The following is a 14,382-nucleotide window of genomic DNA, read 5'->3' as shown; positions in this document are numbered from 1 at the left end:
AGGGAGGCGGCGCTGGGCTCGGGGACGGCGAAGGAGGCGAGGGGGGCGGCGAGGGGGACAGCGAACACGGGGGGCAGCGGGTGAGATCGATGAGGCAGGGGAGAGATTAGAGAGATTGGGGATTTAGTGTGGGGGAAGCTTTCTAATGGTGCACCACCCACTCGTGCGCCAGAAGTACGACTATTCTAATGGCGCACCAGCCCACGGTGCGCCATTAGAATTTTGTTTTAATCTAACCCACTAGCCCTATCTACAACCTAGCCCTATCTACAATAGAACCCACCCACTAGCCTGATTGGTCAGCACGCAGCACACACACCAAGAGGTCTTGGGCTCGATTCCCAGGCTCCCCAATATTTTTTTATGCATTTTAAATGTTGTTTTTTATATTTATTTGTGTTTAAATATGTTCAAACTTTTTAAATCATAATAGTAATATTTTTTATAAAAACAGTAATAATTTAAAAAGTGCCCATGAAATTTAAGTGTCCTCTTGATTTCAAAAAGTGTCCATGAAATTTAAAAATATTCATGATATCAAAAAGTGCCCATGAAATACAATCGAGAAATGAAGACTACGATTTAAATACAATCGATCTTAGCTAGCTATCTGTTCACAATCTTCTTGCCCTTCTTTTTCGCAAATGGAGTTCTTCTGTGGAACGGACGTCCTTTAGGTAGGGTGGTCCTGCTTCTTCTTGTGGTTGTGTGCTGCTACTTCATCATCGTCGTCATGGTCGATCTTCGGGTCGCCGTACTTGTCGAAGTCTTGCTCATTGGCTACTCCATCCATTCCGATGATCTTCCTTTTGTCTCTCCTCACGACAACACGACTGGGCTTTGGCGGGTCGGTAATGAAGAAGCATTGGTCCACTTGGGAAGCCAGTACCCATGGCTCATTTTTCACGGTGACGTTTGCGCCCGCGGTCTTGGATTTGGCTTCGGGTATAACCATGGTGGTGAAATATCGGTCTTCTTTTAGGACGCTCTTGGCCCATCTGACACGGAACATCGGCACCTTCTCTCCAGCGTAGCTCAGCTCCCAGATCTCCTCGATCCTTCCGTAGTATCTGTCCTTGTCGTTACTGGTGTAGGATTCCATGGTTACCCCGGAGTTCTGATAACCACCGTTCTTCATATCCTTGTCCTCAGTGTAGAATGTGTAGCCGTTGATATCGTACGCCTCATAGGTCATCAGGTTGTGCTCGGCGCCCTGTGACAAGGCGAATATGAGTTGTTCTTCCGCGGAAGAATCCTCATGTAAAGGGTACGACAGAAGCTTCTGCTTGAACCAACGCGTGAAACATGAATTGTGCTCTTTGAGTATATCTCCGTCCGTCCTCTGTTGGCCTCGGTCATTGTACGTCTTCTCAACAAAGGTTTTATGCTCTACCACCCAAGGATCGACCACGTCTATGTGTTGTAGCGCGACTAGGTTTACTCTTTCAAAGTCAGCGAGTCGACCCTCGAAGTCGACATGCATTTGGCAGCGACCCTCACGGTGACCCCATCCAGCGAGCCTGCCGAGGTGCCTGTTGACGGGCAGACCAACGGGGTTCTCGATGCCTAGATAATTCGTGCAGTAGGAGATGCACTCTTCGGTTAGAAAGCCCCTGGCTATACTTCCCTCTGGACGTGACATGTTCCGAACGTATCCTTTGATGACACCATTCATCCTTTCGAACGGCATCATGCTGTGCAGGAACGTCGGCCCGAGTTGGATGATATCCTCCACGATATGGACCAGCAGATGCACCATAACGTCGAAGAATGCGGGCGGGAAGTACATCTCAAGCTCGCATAGTATCACCACGATCTCTTCCTGTAGCCTTCTGAGTTTCCTCACGCCAATCGACTTCCGAGAGATGACATCGAAAAAGTTGCATAGGCCAAATAGCGTTTCACGGACGTGCGTGTCCATGATCCCACGGATTGCAACTGGAAGTATCTGCGTCATCAGCACATGACAGTCGTGAGACTTCATCCCGCTGAACTTCTGCTTCGCTGGGTCTAGGTATCTGCTTATCTTCCCCGCGTAACCGTAAGGAAGTTTTACTCCTAGGAGGCAGGTGAAAAACTGCTCGATCTCCTCCTGACTTAGAGTGAAGCACGCGGGAGGGTAGTCATTTCCGGTCTTCTTGGCCTTTTTGCCTTTGCGACGACTTTCTGTGTCCTGCTTCGCCTCATCATCATCATCATCATCATCATCATCATCATCATCATTAGCGTGAAGCTCTTGCCTGATGCCCATTGATTTCAAGTCTTCCCTTGCTTTTGGCCCATCTTTGGTCCTCTCTGGCATGTTGAGCAGGGTACCAAGCAGACTCTCGCACACGTTCTTTGTGATATGCATGACATCAAGGCTGTGAGGCACACGGTGGATCTTCCAATACGGCAAGTCCCGGAAAACAGACCTCGTTTTCCATACCTTCAGCAGCGGCTCTGGCGCCTTTCGCTTCTTTCCCGGCTCTGGCGCCTTTTGCTTCTTTCCCGGCAGTGGGCAGTCTTTCCAATTTTTCAACAACTCGTCTATTTCCTCGCCGCTCCTCGTACACGGGCGTTTTCGGGGTTCGGTTTCACCATCGAACAGATCCTTGCGTTTCCTCCACGGGTCATCGTCGCGAAGCCACCTTCGATGTCCCATGAACACGGTTTTCGAAGACCCGGGATCTCTATCTAGCTGGCGATACGTTGTGTCCTCCATGCACCTTACGCATCCAGAAAATCCGTGGACTACCTGCCCCGCGAGATATCCGTAACCAAGATAGTCATGCACCGTCATGAGCAGTGCGGCTCTCATATGGAAATATTCTTTCTCTGCGGCGTCCCACGTATTGGCTGGCGTTTTCCACGGTGTGTCTAGCTCCTCCTTCAGCAGCCCCAGATACAGATTGATGTCGTTCCCTGGTTGTTTTGGCCCTTCAATTAGCATACTCATGTGAATGTACTTCCTCTTCATGCACAACCAGGGGGGAAGGTTGTACATCCACACAAACACAGGCCAGGTGCTATGTGTGCTTCTCTGGCTGCCAAACGGATTGACTCCATCGGTGCTCGCGCCCAGCATGATGTTCCTTGGATCCTTCCCAAATTCTGGGTATTCGAAGTTCAACGCTTGCCACTGGCTCGCATCCTTAGGGTGACTCAGCATCTTGTCTTTTTTATTTATCTCCGGATCATTTCCTTCATCTTCCCGCTTCTTCTCCTCCCTATCCGCGTGCCAACGCAGGAGCTTTGCTACCTTAGGGTCCGCAAAATACCGCTGTAGACGAGGAGTGATCGGAAAGTACCACACCGATTTTCGAGGAGCTTTCTTCCTCTTCTTGTATTGCGTGCGCCGCACACCGGACATATGGTAGACTCCGCGTGCTCGTCCCGATAAATGATGCAATTGTTCATGCACACATGGTATTTCACGTGCGGTAAATCCAAAGGACACACGATTTTCTTCGCCTCATGGAAACTGGTCGGGCACTTGTTCCCCTTGGGAAGACGTTCGTGCCAGAATGACATCTTCTCGTCGAAGCATACGTCGGTCATTTTGTGTTTTACCTTCATCTCCAAAGCCATGAGCGTTACTTTCAGGCGGGTATCCTCGGGCCTGCATCCTTCATACAATAGAGTAACCGCGTCTATCTCCAGTTGATCCAGCTTGGCTTTCTCTCGGGCGGCAGCTCTTGCGTTATCCGTCTGCTTGCGAAGCAGCTCTTGAATATGAGGGTCCTGCACCCAACCTCCATCGTCGTCTGCTCCGGCATCTTCATCTTCATGATCATGCCCTTCGTCTTGATCTTCCTCATCATCATGTACGACATCTTCTACATGATGATTGTGTACATCATCACCGTCGTGATCATGTCCTGGAGATTCTTCGTCTTCTTGCCCGCCCTCGCCGCGGTGGTTGTCTTGTTGCCCTTCCTCATTTCTTGCCCGGCCCCATGGACGACTTCATAGTCATCTTCATCACCTTGCCACCGATAGCCATCCATGAAACCACGCAAGAGCAGGTGGTCCCGCACCTGCCCGGAATCCGGGTCCGGAATAAGGCTCTTCAGCTTGCATCTTCGACACGGACATCTTATCTCCTTCTCGTTCTTTTGAAGCATCTCGGCCTTCGCGGAGCTCAAAAACCTATTCAGGACGCCTTCGGTCATCGTGCGGACCATGGTCGCCTGCGGGGTAGAGCAAAACGATATTTTAGAACCAAGAAAAAATTTGGCATGACCTTCCCTAAAAATAGGACCAAAAAGAATGCATAGTGCCAAAATTCTCGCCGAAACGGAAATGAATCAACATTCCGGAAAAATATTGGCAAACACAAACATATATGCAATACCACAAACACAAGCAACACCACAAACATACATAGATCTAGCTAGGCCACAAAGAGTGCATGTGCACGTTGTTGGAGCGAGCTAGGGAGAAAAAAAGTAGATCTACATCACGAAGATAGCTTTCCCCTTACTTACCTATCAAAAAAAAGGTGATTTCACCACTTAATTTTGATGAATCTATGATGGAAATGAGGTGAGGAGGAGGAGGCAGCCGAGACAAGCTTGGAGGAGGAGTGGAGAGAATGAAGTGGGGAAAGTGAGTGGGTAGGTGGGTTGTCCAAAATATCTTGTTCGTCCCAGGTTACTAATGGCGCACCACCGCACAATGCGCCATTAGTAACCCTGGTTACTAATGGCGCACCGACAGGTGGTGCGCCATTAGTACTTTTTGCAGAAAAGTAAAAAAATATATGTATACTAATGGCGCACTTTGGAAAAGTGCGCCATTACTAGTTTAAACTAGTAATGGCGCACTTTGGCATAGTGCGCCATTAGTAGGTTTGCAAAAAAGTGAAAAAAAAATATACTAATGGCGCACTTTATTGGTCATGCGCCATTACTACTTCCAACTAGTAATGGCGCACTTTGCCGTCCATGCGCCATTAGTTTGTATGGAAAAATGGGGAAAAAATCAATAGTAGTGGCGCACTGTGAGCACGGTGCGCCATTAGTGTCTTCCACACTAATGGCGCACGAGCAACCGGCGCGCCATTAGTATATAGTAGTGGCGCACTACTTGCCTGGTGCGCCATTAGAATCAGTCCTATCTATAGCTTTTTTCCTAGTAGTGTCACGCTCGTTCTCGGTGGCATCCAACCTGTACTGACAGCTAATTTTGGACACTTTTTACATGACGAACATGTGATTTCTTGATTCTTAACTAGCCCGTTAGTACAAAATTATAGGAAGTGTAGATGGCAGGTGTATTATTAGAACAACAGGAGCCCATTTCTGTGTTGTTTAACGTTATAATTCTTGTGGAATTTTCAGTTTTTTAATTCAATATTTTTTTCATAGTTAATAAATTCCAACATACCAGAGTATTGCGAGATGACCTACGCCTATATTTGAAATGACGGTAGACGCTTTCATATTTGTGGTACAACTGCGTCATAAGTGTTAGAAATAGCACCAAATTATTTACAGTGCAAAGTTCTCTCCAAAGTTCCAGGCTAGTCAGTTATAGTTCTATCATATTTTTTTAGGAATATAGTAGGTTTCCCTACCATGGTTTTATTAGTTTTTGTATTATTAAAGTAAAAGAAAAGAATGTGGTACTATTTCGCAAAAGAGAAGGAAAAAAGAAAGAATTGATACTACAAGATGTAAGCCCTTAGGAAAAAAAGTGAAGCTACAAATGATGGAAACATCTCTATCATGTTTTGAGATGCAATACTTTTCATATTGAGATCACACGTATTTCAGGGACATAGTTTTTGTAGTATCAAAGTACAAGAAAAGAATGGGGTTATCCAAGGTGTAGGCCCTTACAGGGAAAACGTGAAGGTACAAATGTGGGAAACAAGTCTACCATGTTTTGTGATGCATATTTTCTCTCTTGAGATACCACATATTCACGGTGATTAAAACTTACTAACATGCATGGAAACATCAGGTGTTGTTGTTGGATGTGGATGGCAACAATTCGTTGCTTACGTGAATGTTGGCTCTTACTACATCATAGGCGTTCCACTCGGTGTCACTAGTATAAAACAGGGCTTTGGTTTGGGCCTGGCCAGCCCATTAGTCCCGGTTCTTCACGAACCGGGACCCATGGGGGGCACTAGACCCGGTTCATGAGACCAGGGGGCCGGCCGGGGCCTCGCGGGCATTGGTCCCGGTTCGTCTGGACCCATTTGTCCCAGGTTCTAGGCACGAACCGGGACCAATGGGCCGAGCTCCTGGCCCACATCCATTGGTACCGATTCGTGCCTTAAACTGGTATAGAAGGGGGGCTTTAGTCCCGGTTTATGGCACGAACCGGGACAAATAAATTGCCTATATATACGCATCGCCGCGGCAGAGCACTCTGTTTTTTCTGGCCGGCGAGGGAAGGTCATTTGGGTTCTCTAGCTCACCTCCTATGCACATGAGGTGTTCGATGAAATGCCCGAGCCACACTAGTTAAGCTTTCTCCTCTCGAAGCTCGACCTCGGAGCTCCATTTTCCCGAGATTTCTCTAGATTTAGCGATCTGTCACGCCCCGTCCCCGTTTTCACCGCCATTGATCACCCGCGCCGATCTCGTCGCCGGCACCACCGTGGTGAGCCTCTTGTTCTTATCTTCTTTCTCATTTTCTTACTTTAGATAGATACTTGTCTGATTTTCTTTCTTTAGATAGATATGTGTCTGATCTTCTTACTTTTGACACACATAATTATATATAATGCATGCAGATGAACCGGCAATCGATGTATGGTGACAGACACACCTCCGAGTACATTAAGGGCGTGCATAATTTTCTCGAAGTGGCTGAGGCAAACAAGCAGAATGGTTTTATGTGTTGTCCATGCCCTAAATGTGGGAATATGAAGTCTTACTCCGACCGGAAAATCCTTCACATCCACCTACTTTACAAGGGTTTCATGCCACACTATAATGTTTGGACGAGGCACGGAGAAATAGGAGTTATGATGGAAGACGGCGAAGAAGAAGAGGACGATGACAAGTATGTGCCCCCTGAATACGGCGATGCTGCAACGGGGGGAGCTGCTGAAGATCAAGAGGAACCAGACGATGTGCCCGATGATGCTGCAACAGGGGAAGCTACTGAAGATCAAGAGGAACCAGATGATGTGCCCGATGATGATGATCTCCGCCGGGTCATTGTCGATGCAAAGACGCACTGCGAAAGTGAAAAGGAGAAGTTGAAGTTCGATCGCATGTTAGACGATCACAAAAAAGGTTTGTACCCCAATTGCGAAGATGGCAACACAAAGCTGGGTATCGTACTGGTATTACTGCAGTAGAAGGCAGAGAATGTTGTGCCTGACAAAGGATTTGAGAAGCTACTGAAAATATTGAAGAAGAAGCTTCCAAAGGATAACGAATTGCCCAGCAGTACGTATGCAGCAAAGAAGGTCGTAGGCCCTCTAGGATTGGACGTGCAGAAGATACATGCATGCCCTAATGACTACATCCTGAACCGCGGTGCGTACAAGGATTTGAACGCATGCCCGGTATGTGGTGCATCACGGTATAAGATCAGACGAGATGACCCTGGTGATGTTGACGGCAAGCCCTGCAGGAAGAGAGTTCCTGCGAAGGTGTAGTGGTATGCTCCTATAATACCACGGTTGAAACGGCTGTTCAGAAACAAAGAGCATGCCAAGTTGATGCGATGGCACTGTGAGGACCGTAAGAAAGACGGGAAGTTGAGAGCACCCGCTGACGGGTCGCAGTGGAGAAAAATCGAGAGAGAGTACTGGGATGAGTTTGCACTTGACCCAAGAAACGTATGGTTTGGTTTAAGCGTGGATGGCATTAATCCTTTCGGGGAGCAGAGCAGCAATCACAGCACCTGGCCCGTAAATCTATGTATGTATAACCTTCCTCCCTGGATGTGCATGAAGCGGAAGTTCATTATGATGCCAGTTCTCATCCAAGGCCCTAAGCAACCCGGCAACGACATTGATGTGTAGCTAAGGCCATTAGTTGAAGAACTTTTACAGCTGTGGAATGGAAACGGTGTACATGCGTGCGATGAGCACAGACGGGAGGAATTTAACCTGCATGCGTTGCTGTTTGTAACCATAACGATTGGCCTGCTCTCAGTAACCTTTGAGGACAGACAAACAAGGGATACCATGCATGCACGAACTGTAGCTGACACCAAAAGTATATACCTGGACAAATGCAGTAAGAATGTGTACCTGGGCCATCGTCGATTTCTTCCGACCAACCATCAATGTCGAAAGAAAGGCAAGCATTTCAAAGGCGAGGCAGATCACCGGAAGAAGCCCTCCATGCATACCGGTGATCACGTACTTGCTATGGTCAATGATTTACACATAAGGGTCCCGGCGGACTAGCCGTTTCAGGTGACGTTGGGGGACACACACCCATGTGGAAGAAGAAATCTATATTTTGGGACCTACCCTACTGGAAAGACCTAGAGGTCCGCTCTTCGATCAACGTGATGCACGTGACGAAGAACCTTTGCGTGAACCTGCTAGGCTTCTTGGGCGTGTATGGGAAAACAAAAGATACAGCTGAGCCACGGGAGGACTTGCAACGTTTGCACGAAAAAGACGGCATGCCTCCAAAGCAGTATGAAGGTCCTGTCAGCTACGCTCTTACCAAAGAAGAGTAGGAAATCTTCTTTGAATGCCTGCTTCGTATGAAGGTCCCGACTGGCTTCTCGTCGAATATAAAGGGAATCATAAATATGGTAGAGAAAAAGTTCCAGAACCTAAAGTCTCATGACTGCCACGTGATTATGACGCAACTGCTTTCGGTTGCATTGAGGGGGCTTCTACCGGAAAACGTTCGATTAGCCATTGTGAAGCTATGTGCATTCCTCAATGCAATCTCTCAGAAGGTGATTGATCCAGAGATCATACCAAGGCTAAGGAGTGACGTGGTGCAATGTCTTGTCAGTTTCGAGCCGGTGTTCCCATCATCCGTCTTCAATATCATGACACACGTCCTAATTCATCTAGTTGACGAGATTGTCAATCTGGGCCCCGTATTTCTACACAATATGTACCCCTTTGAGAGGTTCATGGGAGTCCTAAAGAAATATGTCCGTAACCGCACTAGGTTAGAAGGAAGCATCTCCATGGGCCATCAAACAGAGGATGTCATTGGGTTTTGTGTTGACTTCATTCCTGGCCTTAAGAAGATAGGTCTCCCTGAATCGCGGTATGAGGGCAGACTGACAAGAAAAGGTACGCTTGGAGGGGACTCAATAATATGCAGGGACGGATATTCTTGTTCTCAAGCACACTACACAGTACTAATGAACTCTACCTTGGTGACCCCGTATGTCGATGAACACAAGAACAGTCTACGCTCCAAACACCCGGAGCGGTGCGACGACTGGATTACAAGTGAACACATCAGGACTATCAGCAGTTGGTTGGACACATGTCTCAGAGGTGAGAACGCTATTTGTGCTGAGCTTTACTCGTTGTCCAGGGGACCATCTTCGACTGTATGGACTTACAAAGGATATGAGATAAATGGGAAGACATTTTACACGATCGCCCAAGATCAAAAGAGCACCAACCAAAACAGCGGTGTCCGCTTTGATGCAGCAACCGAGAGGGGAATAGACGCATATTATGGTTACATAGTGGACACACGGGAACTTGACTACGGACATGATTTTAAGGTCCCTTTGTTTAAATGCAAATGGGTCAATCTGTCAGGAGGCGGGGCACCAACCAGGGCTAAAGGTGGCATTCATCCCGGTTGCTGTCACGAACCAGTACCAATGCTTCGTCTATATAACTAGCACTTGTGAAAATTTTCATTCAGTTCGTCTTGCCCGCCCCGACGATGCCGCCAGGCTGCCCCTCTGCGCCTCGTCATCACCGTCATCGCCCCTGCCTCTGACACCGTCCCGCGCCGCCCCGAAGCCGTCCCGCGCCGCCCAGACGCCGTCACCGCCCCACGCCTCCGTGCCCCGACGCCGCCGGCCCTGCCTCCTCGTCGCTCGTCGCCGCGGCCCCTCACCGTCGCCGTTGTCGTGCCCTGCTTCATCGTCGCCCGTCGCCGCACCCCTCACTGTCGCCGTCGCCGTCGCCGCGCCCGTCACTGTCGTCGTCGCCGCGCAGTGAGCTCATATATATGAATTTTCCTAATTTAATTAGATGTGTAGTTAATTTAGATGCGTAGTTGATTGAGTTGTTGTAATTTGTTCATATTGTGTTAGAATTTTTTTCTGTTCATAGATTTTTTTGGTGATATTATTGTTGAATATGCATGTTTGTATATATGTATATATATGCAAAGAATATGTCAATTTTTTATGATTTTTTCCTGTTCATAGAAATTTTATGATTTTTTTTGTTGTAATTTTGTTCATATAATTTTAATGATTTTTTTCCATAGAATTTTCTTTATCAATTTATGTATATATGTTCATATTGTGTATGTATATGAAAATTATGTATGATCAATGTCATTTATGTATATGTTCATATTTAGAAGAAAAAGCAGGAGAGGAAAAAGGAAAATAAGAAAAGAAAGTGTTTATTATAAATAGTTAGAAAAATAATAGAACTAGTTAAACTAGTTTATTTTTAGTAAGTACTACTTTATTTTATTTATAGTAAGTGCTTAGTAGTTGAACTAGTTGATTTAATAAAAGTACTTGATTTTACTATAGAAGTAGTTTACTTTTAGTAAGTACAACTTTATTTATTTATTGTAAGTGCTTAGTAGTTGAACTACTTGATTTAATAAAACTACTTTATTTTACTATATATAGAAGTAGTTTATTTTTAGCAAGAAAATTAATAGAACTAGTTTATATTTTTAGTTCAAGCAATTAATCCCGCATCGACGTCGACGATGCCTATCCCGCATCCTCATCGTCGACTCAACGGAGGAGACCGGCTTGATCAGAGGGGCCATGTCCGGGACTGGGCTCCGCCGGGCTGATATTGGGAGGTGCTACCTTCCGGGGGCGTAGGTTGGTGAGGAGCCAGCCCGTTGTTGACCCGATCCTTGTTTGGTGGTGGTCGTGTGGGCCAGTGACGGTGCCGAGGCTTCCGGACACTATAGAGGTGGTACGTCACCGTGCCAGCGAGGAGGACGAGCACGTCCGTCGCTACATGGTTGCGTTGGATGGCAGGTTCGACAATACCTGGCAGGTTCTTCAGGGATCTCACTGGAGCTATGATCCTGTGATGGTTCCTTCTCTTTGGGTGTCCACCGCCCGCGACGATACCCGTCGGGCGCTACAGTTCTAGTTGTATTAGCGATGCTATGTATGATAGTATTCGAGGAGTATTACTAGTGATAATATTCGACGATGTACGGACACAAGAGATGATGTACTTTATTTTACGATTTGGTTTTGCTTATTGAATGCTTAGATTGGAAAAGTACTCCTACTTTGAATGCTAAAATTGGAGAGCACTACGCAGAAATCTAGGAGCCCCCTCCATCATCCACGCCGTCGTCCCCGTCACCGACCACCCTCCGACCTCGAGGTGAGACCAGCCAAATCTCCATGTCAATATGAGTCCTATAATATGAGTCCTCGGGTTGACTTTAAGTCTGTCGAGTCTCCACCTTTATGAGAGGACGAAGAATCCCGACTGTTGTCATGGGGGTAGCTTCTCCTTCGTTCCCGTGTGCTATACACAATGTGTAATGCACTCGGGAACGAAAGAGGAGCTACCAGCACCGACGGTCGCAAATGTCTTAGAGGAATCTGTGAGGGAGAGTCTCCAACCATATATATATGAGAGGACAAAGAATCCTGACTGTTGTTGTGGGGGTAGCTTCTCCTTCATTCCCGTGTGCTAGACAATTTGGTGTAATGCACTCGGGAATGAAAGGAGGAGCTACCATCACCGGCGGTCGAATATGTACACCACATGAGCTGAGAGTTTTTTAGTACATATATTTAATTATACAAGTTTAATATTTGAATTATGAACATAGAAAATGTCGTACTCGGATGACGAAAACCGCCCGGGGGAGTGCGACTGGTGCCACGACGACCGAGGTATGTGCGACAGGTTCCTTGAGATGGACGAAGATCGGTGCTTCGGTATTAAGCTCGAGGAGACATTCGATGTTGAAACGGTACGCAACAACGACAATAGTTTTTTTCGTAATTAAGCATGACTTCAACTATTTTAACGTGTACTTTTCATCTTTTCCAATTCGACTAGCTTATCCCATGCTATGCAAGACACTATGTCTTGGAGAGGATGTGTTTTGAAGACCATGAAAGAATCGAAACAAAGAAAATTCACCTAAGGACCCATCATGGTGTGGATTTTGAAGTAAAGTTGTACAATTCTGAGAGTGTAACCTATTTTGGTTGCAAAAATTGGGAAGCACTTTGCAAGATGTATGGTTTTGATGAGGGTATGCTTGTTACCATGGATCTTGGTGATCCTGAAATCAAGCAAGACAATATGGACATTTGGGTCCTTGTTGATACGCTTCCATTCTTCCCCTATGTGATCTTCTCAAGCATAGTTATTAAGTATTTTATATTGTTTATTTCAAAATAGTTCACATCTTATTTCCATTGACAGCTTATTTTCATTCTTCAAAGAATGTGCAGAAGATGGTAGACAAAACCCACTACACCGATGGCTCCGAATTAACTTATAAGGAGAAAATCATCTGATCGCATTTTGTAATGATCTTGAGAATTACAATATCTACAATCGAACTCCTCAACGTTATGGTCAATATGTGCCACTAGTGCACGTGTTGAACTACGGTAACTACCATGGAGATACCCCGATAAGATTTTTTACTATTACGACATCCGTGCATCTTTTGCATACTTCTAAAACTAGTACATCATTGCTAACTATGAAGTTATTACTATGTTTTTCAACAGATAATCCTGAATGATTGTGTGCCTCATCTGATGTATACGCACGGTAGCCTTGATGTTTTGAACATACAACCAGGTCGTCCTACAAATCTCAACTGTCCATACCGGATTTCTAAAAGAAGTGGAGACATGACAATCAAAGAATGGAAAAAATGTATGAAAAGTCGTAAGGAGGTTCTTGGAAGCAAAAGGAAGCGAAGCGCAAGAATTGGAGACAGGATGATCTCTATTCTCCATAATGGAGAGTGAGGGTCTATATTGTTGTATGCTATTTTACCTTAAAGAGGGTATTTATACCTCATAATGATGATCATGTGCTAATAACAATTAAGTAGGGTTGGTTCGATGACTATGAGGATGATGATCGTATGACTTGTTATTAATAACGAGTAGAAGTTGTATGATGATGATTAATTAGTAGAACCTGTTATTATATATGATGATGCATGATGCGAGCGGGTGAAATGAACATGGATTGGATTGAAGTGAAGGCACCATGCATGTGGTGCATGTCGAAAGTAGTACAATCCAAACTTGATCAAGTTAGGATTAGTATTACTTTCGACATGCACCACATGTTGCTTTCACTTCAATCTAAGCCATGTTAACGTTAGGCATACAGTAGCATTTGTAAACCAAGCACGGAGATATATAAGAGAGGACACTTCTCTCTATTACCCACCTAATAAAAACCTAAATTAACCCCCAAAACCCCTAAACCAGCCCTTAAAAAAACCTCAGCTCCAGCCAACTGCTGACGCGTGGATTGGTCCTGGTTGGTGTCACCAACCGGGACCAAAGGCCCCCCTGCCTGGGCTGGCTGCGGCGGCCACGTGGAGGCCCATCTATCCCGGTTCGTGTAAGAACCGAGACTAAAGGCCAAGGGCATTAGTAACGACCTTTTAGTCCTGGTTCCAAAACCGGGACAGAAGACCCTTACGAACCGGGACAAAAGGCCCTTTTTCTACTAGTGTGTTGTTCTCGGGTTTTTCTTCAATCTTGGCCCGAAGGTAATGGATCTTTTTGTGAAATTTCCATATATATTCCGTGATGACAAGGTCTTCACTTATGTGTTTTAACGTATGTTGATGCATTGTATGCCTACTTGTAGGGTATTTGGAGTGGCTTGATTGGGGGAACGTCCTTGCAGACAATCATTCTGGACGAAAGAGGCATTCCTCGTTATCAAACCTATAGAACAGAAATTTGAATTTACATTTCCATTCTTTTGTAAAAAAGTGTAAATGATGAATGCTAAATTGACTCCCTGATGACCGAGGATACAATATAGCTTTTGTTGTCGCCATTAAAAAAAAGGAGGATAAGCCCCGGCCTATGGATCTCGTCGATGCATGCGGTCATTTTATCAATTGTTCACAAGAACTTTACAAAGTAGTACATCAGTAATTCTAAAGCCATCATTCTGAAAACATTTTTCGGAACTCCTATCCACTTGATGAAGGGGTGCCGAAATCCAAGCCGAATACGAAATAGACTTCGCACCAAAGCCTA

At 45.8% G+C, this 14,382-nt stretch overlaps 1 pseudogene; it reads left to right on the top strand.

Moving 5' to 3' along the window:
- LOC119280193 overlaps positions 1-14,382 on the top strand; it is a 65,623-nt pseudogene that overhangs the window by 50,977 nt on the left and 264 nt on the right.

Source organism: Triticum dicoccoides, chromosome 3B (genome assembly GCF_002162155.2).
Source record: "Triticum dicoccoides isolate Atlit2015 ecotype Zavitan chromosome 3B, WEW_v2.0, whole genome shotgun sequence".
Classification (NCBI taxonomy): domain Eukaryota; kingdom Viridiplantae; phylum Streptophyta; class Magnoliopsida; order Poales; family Poaceae; genus Triticum; species Triticum dicoccoides.
Note: the sequence above shows the minus strand (reverse complement) of the source record. Positions and strands in the feature narration are given on the sequence as shown.